The sequence below is a fragment of the Monodelphis domestica genome, chromosome 2, assembly GCF_027887165.1.
Source record: "Monodelphis domestica isolate mMonDom1 chromosome 2, mMonDom1.pri, whole genome shotgun sequence".
NCBI classification, from domain to species: Eukaryota; Metazoa; Chordata; class Mammalia; order Didelphimorphia; family Didelphidae; genus Monodelphis; species Monodelphis domestica.
The window spans coordinates 191,047,070-191,060,106 of NC_077228.1; the positions used below are offsets into that span (position 1 = coordinate 191,047,070).

General features: G+C 39.9%; 1 long non-coding RNA gene across 2 annotated transcripts; it reads right to left on the reverse strand.

The window, feature by feature from the left end:
• Positions 1-319: 319 nt before the first annotated feature.
• LOC103093591 (uncharacterized) lies at positions 320-8,219 on the reverse strand. 2 transcript variants are annotated; one of them, XR_008916339.1, is made up of 3 exons: positions 3,100-8,219; positions 1,300-1,513; positions 320-566 (listed from the first exon to the last, which is right to left on the reverse strand). It is a non-coding gene; the product is annotated as an uncharacterized LOC103093591 (long non-coding RNA). The 2 variants fall into 2 exon arrangements; XR_008916338.1 differs by having other exon boundaries at positions 1,300-8,219.
• Positions 8,220-13,037: the final 4,818 nt, after the last annotated feature.

The window sequence follows — 13,037 nt, forward strand, 5'->3', positions numbered from 1 at the left end:
CAATAACCAAAAACACCTCCAGATGCCTAAATTTGATCAAAAAATTCTTACTCCACTAATAAGAGAATGGGAGACCACTAGCACCGACCCCAACCTAAGTGTCATCCTGGGAGAAGGATGAAAACAAGCATTTTCCTGCAGCAGAATGAAATGTTCTCCATGATATATATTAAAGAACCAGGAGCCTGGAAGTCTCCCTCGAGAAGTTATCCTTTTTTGTGAAATGCAACCCTGTAAAAATTCATTAATATCTTTCTGTGGCATTGTGTATTTTACAATATCTATTATGAGAATTAAATCATACCACAATTTCAAAATGTATAAACATAAAATGGGTTTTATTTCAAGTTGGAGGGTCTCAGAGTAATTTACCACAATTTACAACTGTCAAAGGTATTTCCCAACCAAAGGGAATTCATGGATGGCAGGCAGCAGCATTTGAGGACAAACCCTCAGCCCAACAGCTGTCCCCTTCCTGACCCTAACAAAGAGTCACGTAGAAAGCCACACAGGAGACCACCAGTGGTTTGTTCCTTACTCTTCCTGGAATCTGCCCCAGAAGAATTCTAGGAGAGAAAAGAACAACACAGAGGTAAGTTGAATGGGGAAAGCCAAGCACAGTCTTAGAAAAAATGCTTAGGAGCCTCTCTGAGGGGAAATAGGATTTGATAGCATTATGCTATGGCAGGGACAGCTCTAGCTTCTTCATGAAAACATTCAGGCTCTAATCTCAACTCTGCCTCTAATTTAGTGTGCACAATTCACTTCTCCTGTTGAGGCCTCTGTTTCTTCTCTTATAAAATGAGGGAATTGGGTCCTCTCTAATTCTAATATCTCTGCCCCCCATATGAGGGCAAAGACTGTCTTTTGGCTCTTTTTGAATCACCAAGCTTACTTAGCAAAATGCCTAGCACATAGTAGATGCTTAACAAATGATAATTGATTAATTGACTGATGATTGATGATAATAATGAAGAAAGAGATATAGTAAGAATCAGGGGACCTGGATTGTAATTCCAATGTCTCCATTTTCTCTTCATCCCTGGGGACCTCAATTTCCTCATCAGGATCCTTGTCCTGCCTATCTCACAGAGTTATTTTGAAGATCAAATGTGAGAATTGGAATTCCAGGGTCAGAGGTTTCCTCTTGACATGATGCACTGGATGCTCCTTAGAAACCTCTCTTTACCCTGCTGGTCACAGCCATGCAGGTAGAACAGGGAGACTTTAATGCTTAACATTCCCCTTACAAGCACAAAGACTTGCAAGGCTTCAAAATATAAATACTCTGTAACTCACCAATGATGAGTTTGAGGCCCATCAGTTACTCTCCACCTGATTTAGCCCATCTGCTGAGGTAGTTTTTCTGGGGTGTGGCCACAGGCATGCTCCAGCTTCTTGGAGACACAGGTGAGAGCTGGCTGGCAGGTGAGCACCAAAGGATGAAAGCAGCCCTGAAAAGCCTCACATCAGAGGTGCTGGTCGTCGTGTTCACCTGTGTTAAGTGCCAGAGCTAAAAAGAAAGGCAAAAAGCAGCCCCTGCCCTTAGAATGCACGCAATCTAAATAGGGGAGCCAACATAAAAACTACATACATACATACAAACAAACAAGATACCCATACAGGATGAATTGGAAAGAATTCATGGGAGCATGGTACTAACATTAAAGAGATTTCTCATAAAAGGTGGAGTTTTATACAAAGAGCTAAATCAATTGTACAAAAAATCAAGTCATTCTCCAATTGATAAATGGGCAAGGGACATGAACTGGCAGTTCTCAGCCAAAGAAATCAAAACTATTAACAAGCACATGAAGAAGTGCTCTACATTTCTTATAATCAGAGATATGCAAATCAAAACAACTCTGAGGTATCACCTCACACCTAGCAGATTGGCTAACATGACAGCTATGGAAAGTAATGAATGCCGAAGGGAATGTGGCAAAGTAGGGACACTAATTCATTGCTGGTGGAGTTGTGAATTGATCCAACCATTCTGGAGGGCAATTTGGAACTATGCCCAAAGGGCGCTAAAAGACTGTCTGCCCTTTGATCCAGCCAGAGCACTGCTGGGTTTGTACCCCAAAGAGATAATAAGGAAAAAGACTTGTACAAGAATATTCATAGCTGCGCTCTTGGTGGTGGCCAAAAATTGGAAAATGAGGGGATGCCCTTCAATTGGGGAATGGCTGAACAAATTGTGGTATATGTTGGTGATGGAATACTATTGTGCTAAAAGGAATAATAAAGTAGAGGAATTCCATGGAGACTGGAACAACCTCCAGGAAGTGATCCAGAGCGAAAGGAGCAGAACCAGGAAAACATTGTACACAGAGACAGATACATTGTGGTACAATCGAAGGTAATGGACTTCTCCATTAGTGGCAATGCAATGTCCCTGAACAATCTGCAGGGATCTAAAAAACACTATCCACAAGCAGAAGATAAACTGTGGGAGTAAAAACACTGATGAAAAGCAACTGCTTGACTACAGGGGTGGAGGGGATATATGATTGAGGAGAGACTCTAAATGAACACTCTAATGCAGATACCAACAACATGGAAATGGGTTTGAATCAAGAACACATGTGATACCCAGTGGAATTGTGAGTGGGCTATGGGAGGGGTGGTGGGAGGGAGGGGAGGGAAGAAAAGAAAATGATCTTTGTTTCCAATGAATAATGTTTGGAAATGACCAAATAAAAATTAAAAATAAAACAAAATAAAAGGTGGAGTTTTAGCTGGCACTTGAAGGAAGCCACGAGGTGGAGATGAGGAGGGAGTGAAATCCAGGCATGGCGAACAGATGATGAAAATGCTATTTTGGGGAGATGGAGTGTCTTATCACAAAAGCCACGTGGCTACTGATATGATGAACTGCAGTGAAGCAAGCACAAGTCAAGCAGGAATGTTTTAGGGGCATCAGTGTCCTGGCATACCAACAGAGAGTCTTGGCTTCTTTCTGCCTGAGCTCCGAATCAGGCCAGGCCACAGGAAAGAATGGGAGGTAACTGGCTAATCAGGTTTAACTAAAGGAAGAAGCAAGTTAGTCAAAACAGCTGGTAACTGAATCCCACCTATAGGGAAAAAGTCACTTACTCTCCTTTGCAGAGATGACAGACTTCTTAAAAAAACAGATCCTCTTCCCAGGACTATCCCTTCATTAAAAAAAAAAAAGAATTCAACTATTTTTTAACATCCCAATAATAGAAATAACAGCAGTTCACATTTCTAAAGTACTAAAAATTTTACAAATTTGTTTTTTTATTCCTTATTTCATTGATTATTGCCAGGTGCTGCATTTTATTATTATCTGCATTTATAGATGGGGAAAATGTAGGAATAATAATCCACCCTTCCAATGCCCATAAAAATTAGTCTGTTTCTTCCTTTTAAAGTATTGAAAACATCCTCAACACTTGACTAACTCAGAGGTCTGAAGGTTCAGGCTACTGACATCACTTTACGGTCTCCTGAGCACTAAACAGCCATAAGAAGCTACACACATGCTCTAAGGTAGTGATGGTAAACCTATGGCACAGATGCCAAAGATGGCATGCCACGCACTCTCTGTGGGTATGTGGCTGTCCCCTCCCTGCCTCCACTCTCACACCTCACAACCCCAAGTTTGTTACTAGAAAGGCAGAGGGTCTTGGGTGGAGCTACTCCCCTCCCCCTCTCCACCATGTGTGTTGACATTTTCCCCATCCCCCATCCCTCTGCCCAGCAGTCAATGGGAGTGTATAGAGGATAAGGTGGGTAGCTCACAGGCAGAAGAGCTGGCAGAGCTGAAGGGGAGCAGAGTGCTCATGCCACTCCCCTCCCCCTCTCTACACTCACTGAGGACATTCCTCACTTCACCCACCTCTCTGTCCATCAACCCAAATGGAGCACTTCCTCCCTTCCCTGTGTGTGTGAGGGGGAGAGGCAGGGTACACCAGCATTCAGTGGGAGAGAGGGATACAGCACTCAGTCTCCAAAAGATTCGCCATCACTGCTCTAAGGCTTGACTGGAAAACCTTAATGGGTGACTCAGGCAAAGGAGCTTCATTTAGCTAAATCAGCCCAGGGTATCCTATGTGCATATTCCTTACTGACTATCTTTCTCCTGCTATGGTTCAGTAAACCTCCTTATGTTAATTGCCATATGAACTTCAGTCTCATTTCATTCCACTATCAAATATAAACTATTGAGGGACTGAGTCAGGACCAGACAAGAACAGGGAAACTGAGGTTCAGAGAAACTAACAAATTTGTTCATAGTAAGCTGACTAGAAAACCTGTCTTTCTGATTTTAAGTCTATTGCTCTAACCACTAAGCAACACTGAAGTTTTCAATGCAAAAGTGCATGGCAGGAGGTAACTTCTGGGCCCTAATGAAAAGCTAAATATCCAGGGGTAAGTATAAGGAGATTATTGGCCTAGCCTTGCAAAAAAAAAAAAAAAAAACTAGTTATATGACCTTCTAAAGGCCTCAAACCTAGAAAAAAATTTTTTGTATCATGGAAATGTTTGGCAAAACTTATGAATCCGTTGCCAGAGGAATTTTATTAAGTGCACAAAATAAAATTGTTATTATTTGTTTATTTCAGTTGTGTCTGGCTCCTCATTGACCCCATTTGGGGTTTTCTTGGTAAAAAATACTAGAGTAGTTTGCCATTTCCTTCTACAGCTCATTTTACAGAGGAGAAAACTGAGGGAAGCAGGGTTAAGTAATTTGCCTGGGGTCACACAGCTATTAAGTGCCTAAAGACAGATTTGAATTCAAAAAGGTTGAGTATTCCTGACTCCAGGCCTAGTACTCTATTCACTAAGTCACCCAGCTGCCTTAAAATACATAAAATTAAAAAGAAGAGAGAGGATCAGGTATTTATTAAGTGCCTACTATGTGTACTAACTTACTATTATCTCATTTAATCTTCCAAAAAAACACCAAACCCTGGGAGGCACATGCTATTGTTATCCCCATTTTATAACTGAAGAAATTGTAGCAGAAAGAGAGAGGGTAAGTGTGCATACCCTGCAAATGGAGAGCAATGCCCTCACCCTAAACTAGATGTTCAAGATTGCCACTAAATCATCTAAAGGATCACCTTTTTTTTAAAGGTTAATTCCTATTCACCTTGAATTATAAAAAAATAGTATCATTGACAAGCTGGAATGGGTCCAGAGGAAGGCAACTAACTGTAAAGAAGGAGGAAACCGGGAGGAGGGAAAGGGGTAATAGAGAGACAATGGATTGTTTCTTTCCTCCTTTACTTATAGGGAGAGATCCTGTCCTTTTGAGTTTCAGCTTGAAATTCTGTCTCAGTGATTTCAAATTCTAATCCCCTTTGTTATATTATTTAGGGACAGGTCCAAACCCAAAGTTCTAAATTTCAAAATGATTTATTAAGGTTGAAGCAGGAAGAGAATGACAGGGGTATAAGGGAGGAAAATTTTGGGAAGGGGGTAAAAAAAGGGAAGTAAAAAAAAAGGGGGTAAAAAAAAGGGAAGCCCTAAAGATTTTCCCCTTTTGCAGATTGTCCTTTCAAAGTCTGGAGGCCAAAGGCTTCTCAGTCCTGACCTCTCCTTTTTGCCAATTCCTTTCTTGCCCCTACTCTCAAACTAACTAAACCTTGAAGGTATAAGTCCAGGGACAAGTAAAGGTATAAGTCCAGGGACAAGTAAAGGAGAGAGAGAGAGAAATATTCCAAGAAAGGATCCAGATGGCTCTGGTCAAATGTCCAAATCCACAATCCCTCTTGAAGATTTGAGTCTTAGTGGAGTTATTTCAGGGTTTCAGAAGGTAAAATAAATCTCAAATGAATGGGCTTCTCACTTTCAGGAAATCCACCTTTCTCCACATCCTAGCCTGGAAGTAATCCTACCAGTTGCCTCCAAGGTTCTGATTCCTCCTTTGAACTCTGAGTTTTTCTTCACCCCTCCTCCATTCTCTTCAGCTGGTCCCTCCTAGAGACTGGTCTCTCTTCTAAATGCAAAATCTCTCTTCCCTTATTTTGCACAACTAAGATGATTACAAAACTGGAGACTATGATACAAGAACCTGTTGAAGAAGCACATGTGGTAATGTTTAAAGCGGAGAACAAAAGAAACATGATGGTGGCTTTCCTAATCTCTAAGTTTTCTTTATAGTATAATTATCATCCATCTCTCTCTCCTTCCCACTTCCTTCCTCTTTTCTTCTCTCCTCTCACATACACATGCACATGCACATGCACAAAGTGTGGGCTCTATCATGAGCTCTCTTCTCTTGTGACCTTATGCTATTTTCCTTGGTCTATCATATCTAAGCATATTTTCAAATCAATACATGCAGTCTAATAAATCTCTTACCACATCACCAAATACACCTCCATCAGGATACCCCATTGACATTAGCATAGCCAAAATGGAATTCACTGTCTTTACCTACCTTAGGTTAACTTCTCTCAGGTTCCCTATTTCTGTGGTACACCCCACTGTGAATTTTAGATTTACTCCACCCTGCTTAGTCTTTAGAATTTTAGCAACCAAGGAATGTATACACACCTCCAGTTAAGGATTAATTATAGAGGAGGATGGCCTATGACCAGCATGTGATAGCAAGTGACAAGTCAGAAACAACTGACTGTCTCCCTGGGCTGTCCTAAGCCAAGCTTAAGCTACCATTGGTATATGTGAGACACAGGAAGTGATGTAAAGAATTGCCTATATAATTTGCATCACTTCCTGTGAGCACTCCCTGGGAGGCGTTGGGAGCTCTGGGTGGCATTTTGGCATGCTTGCGGTGTTTTGGCTCTGTAGTGTGGTTTAGGTGAGGCTTCTTCCCTGAGCAACCTTGGTGAGTGGTAAGGCAGATTCCTCCTTTCCTTGACCACCTAAAAAGCACTATCCTCCTAGGAGGCCCCTCATCTTGGAGGAGGCCTCATGGCTGGAAACGGAGCTAGATTTAATCTTCTGAGAAGGCACCTTGGCCAAGGCCTCAACCTCCCTTGGCTTAGGCTAGGCTGGAGAAAATCTCATACCTTTCCCTTGGCTTTCTGGAAAAGGCCCCCTTGGCTGAGGCCCCTGAACTCCTGCCTGGCTCAGACCAGACCGGAGCAGTCCACTTCCCCTTTCCTCTTCTCCTTCTTAATTTCTTCCTTCTAATGTAATTAAACCACCATAAAAATCCTAAACTGACTTGAATATTTCATTGGGATTGAATTTTAATCCCTGGTGACCACAAATATAATATAATCATTCAACAACCCTGATTTTTACACCTAACACCACCATCCTTGTAATTACCTAGGTTCACCTCAAAATCATCCTAGACTTTCCTCTCATTTAGTCATCAGTCTAATCTAAGTCCAATTGATTCTACTCTCAACAATTCTCTTCACACAGTCACTATCCTAGTTCAGGTCCTTATCACACACACACAAATAGACTTCTTATAGGTTTTGCTGCTTTCAGTCACTCTGATCCTAGAAATGACACTTCCAAAGTAACCCTCTACTGCTGGGATCCCTCCCTCTGTGTGAAAAGTGAAGGGCTCCTCCCAGAACTTTCATTTAAAGGAGGGATACAGAGCAATTCTCTCTTCATTTCCCACCAAGCTACAATACCCATACTGGGTATTTTCATTGGCTGCCCTCCGTGTCTGGCACTCTCCCTATTCATTTCTGCCTCCTAGCTTTCTTCAAGTCTAAGCTAAAAATCCTACCTCTACAGAAGACCTTTAATCCCTCTTATTGCTAGTGCCTCCACTCTTGAGTTTATCTGAAAGTTATCCTGTGTCTATCTCTTCTGTATAAAGTTATTTGTACATTATCTTTCCTATTAAGATTGTTAGCTCCTTGAAGGCAAGGAAGGTGGTTCTTTTTTTTTTTTACATTCTTTGTAGGCCTATCTTTAGCACAATCTATGCCACAGAGTAAGTACTTAATTTCTAGTTGATTTGATATCTATATTTATAGCAACTATCTTTTGTAGTAGTAAAAAAAATGAAGTAGGTATTTATCAGTTTGCTGTTTAGTTATGTCTTTGTGATCCCATATGGGTTTTCTTAGCAAAGATACCACAATCATTTACCATTTCCTTCCCCAGGGGATTAAGGCAAACAGAAGTTAAAGTGGCTTGTCCAAGGTCACACAGTCAGTAAGTACCAGAAGCCATACTGAATTCAGAACTTTCGGACTCCAATGGCTAAACAAACTAGAATATCAAAGTAATAGAATAAGAATAAGAATAGAATAAGAAACATACCACATGGGAAATTTCAGGGAAACTAGAAGATTTGTATGAATTGATAAAATAAGCAAAACCACAAGAACAATATCCAAAATGATCACAATAATGTAAAGGAAAGCTATGTTAAAATGTCTAAATAAATGCAATAACCAATCTTGACTTCAGCAGATTAATGGTAAAGCATCCTTTATTAGAGAGCTGGTGGACCAGTGGCAAAATATAGCATATGCAGTCAGATACTGTCAATGTGTCAGTTTGCTTTTGTTTAAATAGATCATAAGTTCCTTGAGAGTAGGGACTTGTTTTATGACTCTTTATATCCCTACTGCTTAGTATAGTGCCTAGCACATCATAGGCACTTAATAAATATTGATTAGAGACAGGGTTTTTTGTGTTTTTTTTTGGGGGGGGGGGGTCAGTACTGAGAAATAACCTAGATATAGATATAAAAGATAAGAATCAATAAAACTGAAGAACGGGGCAACTAGATGGCAGGTCCTAGGTTCAAAAGTGACCAGAGACATTTCCTAGTTGTGTGACCCTGGACACATCACTTAACCCCAATGGTTTAGCCCTTACTGCTTTCCTACCTTGGAACCGATACTTAGCACTAATTCTAGGACACGAAGAAATTTTTTAAATAAAATAAATAAAATTAGAGAACAACCAAAGAATACTATGATGTTAAACATACCTATTAAGTTATAAATGAGGACACTGAGCAAAGCAAAATGCCATTTCCCAAACTACTTCTTTCTCTGGAATTTGTTTTGCCAGACATTCAGGGGAAGCACAATGGGGTTCCCACCTTCCCCAAATGAGGAATATCTAACAAAAGTTTCTAGGAGATACAGCCTTCGCCTGTAGTTTCATTGATGTGGAGAAAGTATGATATCCTTAAAGCACCAAACGCTTAAAGCAGCAGTTCTCAATCTGTGGGTTGTGGGGTCTAACGATCAAAACACAGGGATCACCTAAAGCCATTGGAAAATACATATTTCCAATGGCTATTAGCTGCTGAGAAATCAGGCTGCTTTACAGCAAGATCTCAGAAAGAACGGGGACCCTGCTGCCCGCACATTGTACTAATATTATTTACCTATCAGCAGTCCTCCCCCTATGAGGAGCAATGGATTTACCCTGTTGCCTGAAGACTGGACTCAAACAGAGACCCTGAGAGAGCACCCCTGGCTCCAGAGGGGTTAAGAACAAGATCTGGAGAAGATAACTCCTAGAGCAGATAACTAAGCCGAGTAACCCCAGCAAAGTGAAACCTCAGGTCAAGCTGGAGGGAGACAACAGGAAGAAGGCGGCATCTGTGGACCCCCTCCCCAGGCAGGACTTACCTCCCGCCCCAGCGCTCAGGCTGCCTCGTGCTGGATTAATATTTCTCAACATATAATTAAATATTGTTTTTGTGATTAATCACTGTTTAAATTATGTTTGATTTGTAGCAATGAGAATACATAATGCATATCAGGTATTTACATTCTGAATCATAACTGTAGAAAAATTACAGTTTTGAAGTAGCCACCAAAATAATATTTTGGTTTGGGGTCACCGCAACATGAGGAACTGTATATCGGGGTCACGGCATTAGAAAGGTTGAGAACCACTGGCTTAAAGGATTTGTGTAGGGCCCCACAGACAATGTGGATCAGAGGCAGTCCCTTGAACCCAGGCCTTCCTGAATTCCAGGCCAGCTTTCTATCCATTACTCAGTTGTCTCGACAGATTGTGAACTGGAAAATGCCTTTGAGGTCATCTAGCCCAACACACTCATTTTAATAAATAAGGAACTGAAGCCCAACAACACGAAGTGATTTATTGACTCAAAGCCCCACAGCTAGAAGGTGGCAGAGGCAGGATTTGTATCTGGGTCTGCTATCTCCAAATCTAGTATTGCTTTGTCTTCAGATTCTGGGTTGTTTCTACAGTCAATTGGTGAGGGGTTAGGTTTTGATGTGTTGTTCTCAAATTATCAAAAAACAAGGATTAATTACTTTTAGTCACTTTTTTTTCCAAAAAGGAGGGAAAATATGTAAAGTAGAACTACTTTTGGAAAGGATGAGGGGAGAAAGGAGAAAAGAGAGAATTAGGAAAGAGGGGGGGGGGTAGAATCAAGAAAAAAGGAAGAGAAAAAAACAAAGGGTAAGAGAGGAGGAAGAGGGAAGGAAAGAGAAAAAAAGAGTAGTGAAGGGAAAGAGGGAAAAAGAGAGGGGAAGGAGGGGAGAGAGAGGAAGAGGGAGAGAAAAGAGAGAAGGAAAGGGAGAGTGAGAGAAGAGCAGGGAGAAAGAAGAAAGAAGGGAGGGAGAGGAGAAGGGCAGGAGGGTAGAGAGGGAGTGTGTAGGGAGAGAAGAGGGGGAAGAGAAGAAGAGGGAGGAGAGAGGAAAACAGAAATGGAGGGAGGGAAGGGGGAGGAAGCACTAGCTATATCATTCTAACTCACAAAGCAACCCATTCCTTTATGATTTAAAAAGCCAACATGTACCATCATGTGACTGGAGTGTTTAAAAGCTCACAGTTAATTATGGAATTGAAATAAGGCCTGAGGGGTTTTCCTCTTTAATAATCATTTCAGGGCCTGCATACAATTCTGTGAGTAAAACAGGACTTCATTCACAGGCTTCTAAAGACACACACTCATGGAGGCTGGCATTACAGCAAAAAACAAAAGTGAAGGGAGGGAAGAAGCAAGCTACTTTGTTCTGCATCTTCTTTGTCACTACTGCTGCTGCTGCTATTAAAATAGTAACAATAATCCACATTTTCATAGTACTTTAAAGTTTCTAAAGGGCTTTCCTCACAATACTAAGGTAGAAGGTTTGCTATCATTACCTTCATTTTAATACTAGGGAAAGAGTTTCAGAGAAATGCAGAGATCACAAAGCTAGTAGGTTGAGTTCAATGATTCACTGTGGATTCCAATTCATAATTCATAATTATTGGTAAAAGAAATACTAATGACAATAATGATTAACATTCACATAGTGCTTTAAGTTTTGCAAAGATCTATCTTTCTATTTATATATGTATAGATATCTGTACATAAATATGTTTCATTTGATCATCAAAACAATTCTGGGAAATAGGTACTATTGTTATCCTTATTTTAAGATGAGGAAACTGAGGCTGAGAAAAATTGAGTCACATATTTGGTAAGTGTCTGAGGCCCTTTTTCAATTCGTATTTCTTCCTGATTCCAAGTCTGGTGCTCCTCCTATATATGCCTAATTCTAATTCCCATTTTAAAAATTACTCATTAAATTCCTACTATGTGCAAAACATTGCATTAGTCCTTAAGAATGTAAAGGCAAAAATGATAATGCTTTGACTTTAAAGAATGTATAATTTAATAGGGAAGTATAACATGTATAAAATGTTGTTTGAACTTAGTTGTGAAGAGGATCAATGATGTCTAGACTTGTATGTGAGTTAGAGTTGCACAGTAATCAGTCTTACTCTCTCTTCCAGTCATTCAAGTCCCAATCAAAGGAAAAAAATGTCAACTGATGAATTTACAAGTGAATTCTATCAGACATTAAAATTAATTCTAAAATTACATGATTTTTTGCAAAAACAGAAAAAAAAAAGATGCTAGCAAACTTTTTTGATAACACAAATATGTTCCAAATAAACCAGGAAAAGACAAAGCCAAAAAAAAAGGCTAAAGACCAATATATCTAAAGGATATCAATGAAATAATACTCAATATTAGAAAATACTAAAACACCTTAAAAATGATATATTATGACTAGGGTGACTATATTTGAAATGTAGGATAAGTTCAATGTTAGGGAACTTTCATTTAAAACCTAGTTAAGACAAAGGTCTTTTCATTCACAATATGGTCCTTGATAATAATCTCAAGTCAGACAAGGATTATTATTCTGATTCTCAGTGGCTCATAGAATATTTGATGCAAAGACTGAATACAGTCCACCAAAGACTTAAATTTCTGATGTGTCTTATGGTGCAACATAGATGTAATTGCCATCTCACACTGTACGACAGTCCCTCCTTAAGTGAGAGAAGTGCAGGTTATTTCAGTGGCAAGTTGAGTTCATAGATCCATAGATTTTGAGTTGGAAAATATGGAGTCAAACCTCTTCATTTTATTGATAAGGATACCGAAGCTCAAGGAAAGTAAATAGCCTGTCCAGGGTCATGTAGCTGAGCATGTTTTAACCTTGGGTCTTTCTGACTCCGCATTCAGTACTCTGTGCACTATAGTACTCAGTTTCTGACAAAATCTTGAATCTGATCCCTTTGTAAGTCTAAAGGCTCCAGAAATTATCAGATCTGAAAAAAGGAAGATTTTCAGGTATCATAGATCAAGATCTTTTTAGCAGTCAAAGCACTCAGAGTTTTATTTCAGCAATGCCTACAAACAACACCATTCTCCCATTAATCATCTTGCCATCAGTCAGAGCAATAAAGAAAACATGGATGAATCAAATCCATCACCACTACTGATGGTACCAAGTTCATGAATCAAGGATCTCACCTTCCCATATGAAGGAAAAATAGGACTATATTCAAAGAGGTACCATGGAATAGTGAATGTTGAACTAATTTAAAATCAAAATCTGGGTTCAAATGCCTCGTTGGACACTAGCTAACTATATAAATCACAGGCAAGACATCAAACCTGTGCCTCAGTTTCCTCATCTGTAAAATGAGGGGGTTGAATTTGATGGCCTCTAAGTTCTCTTCCAAATATGATGTTCTGTTGAATATAATTACTACTGTGGACTACGGATCCATTATTAAAACTAAAAAAGAATAAAATTCCTTGTGCAACAACTAGACAGTAAAGT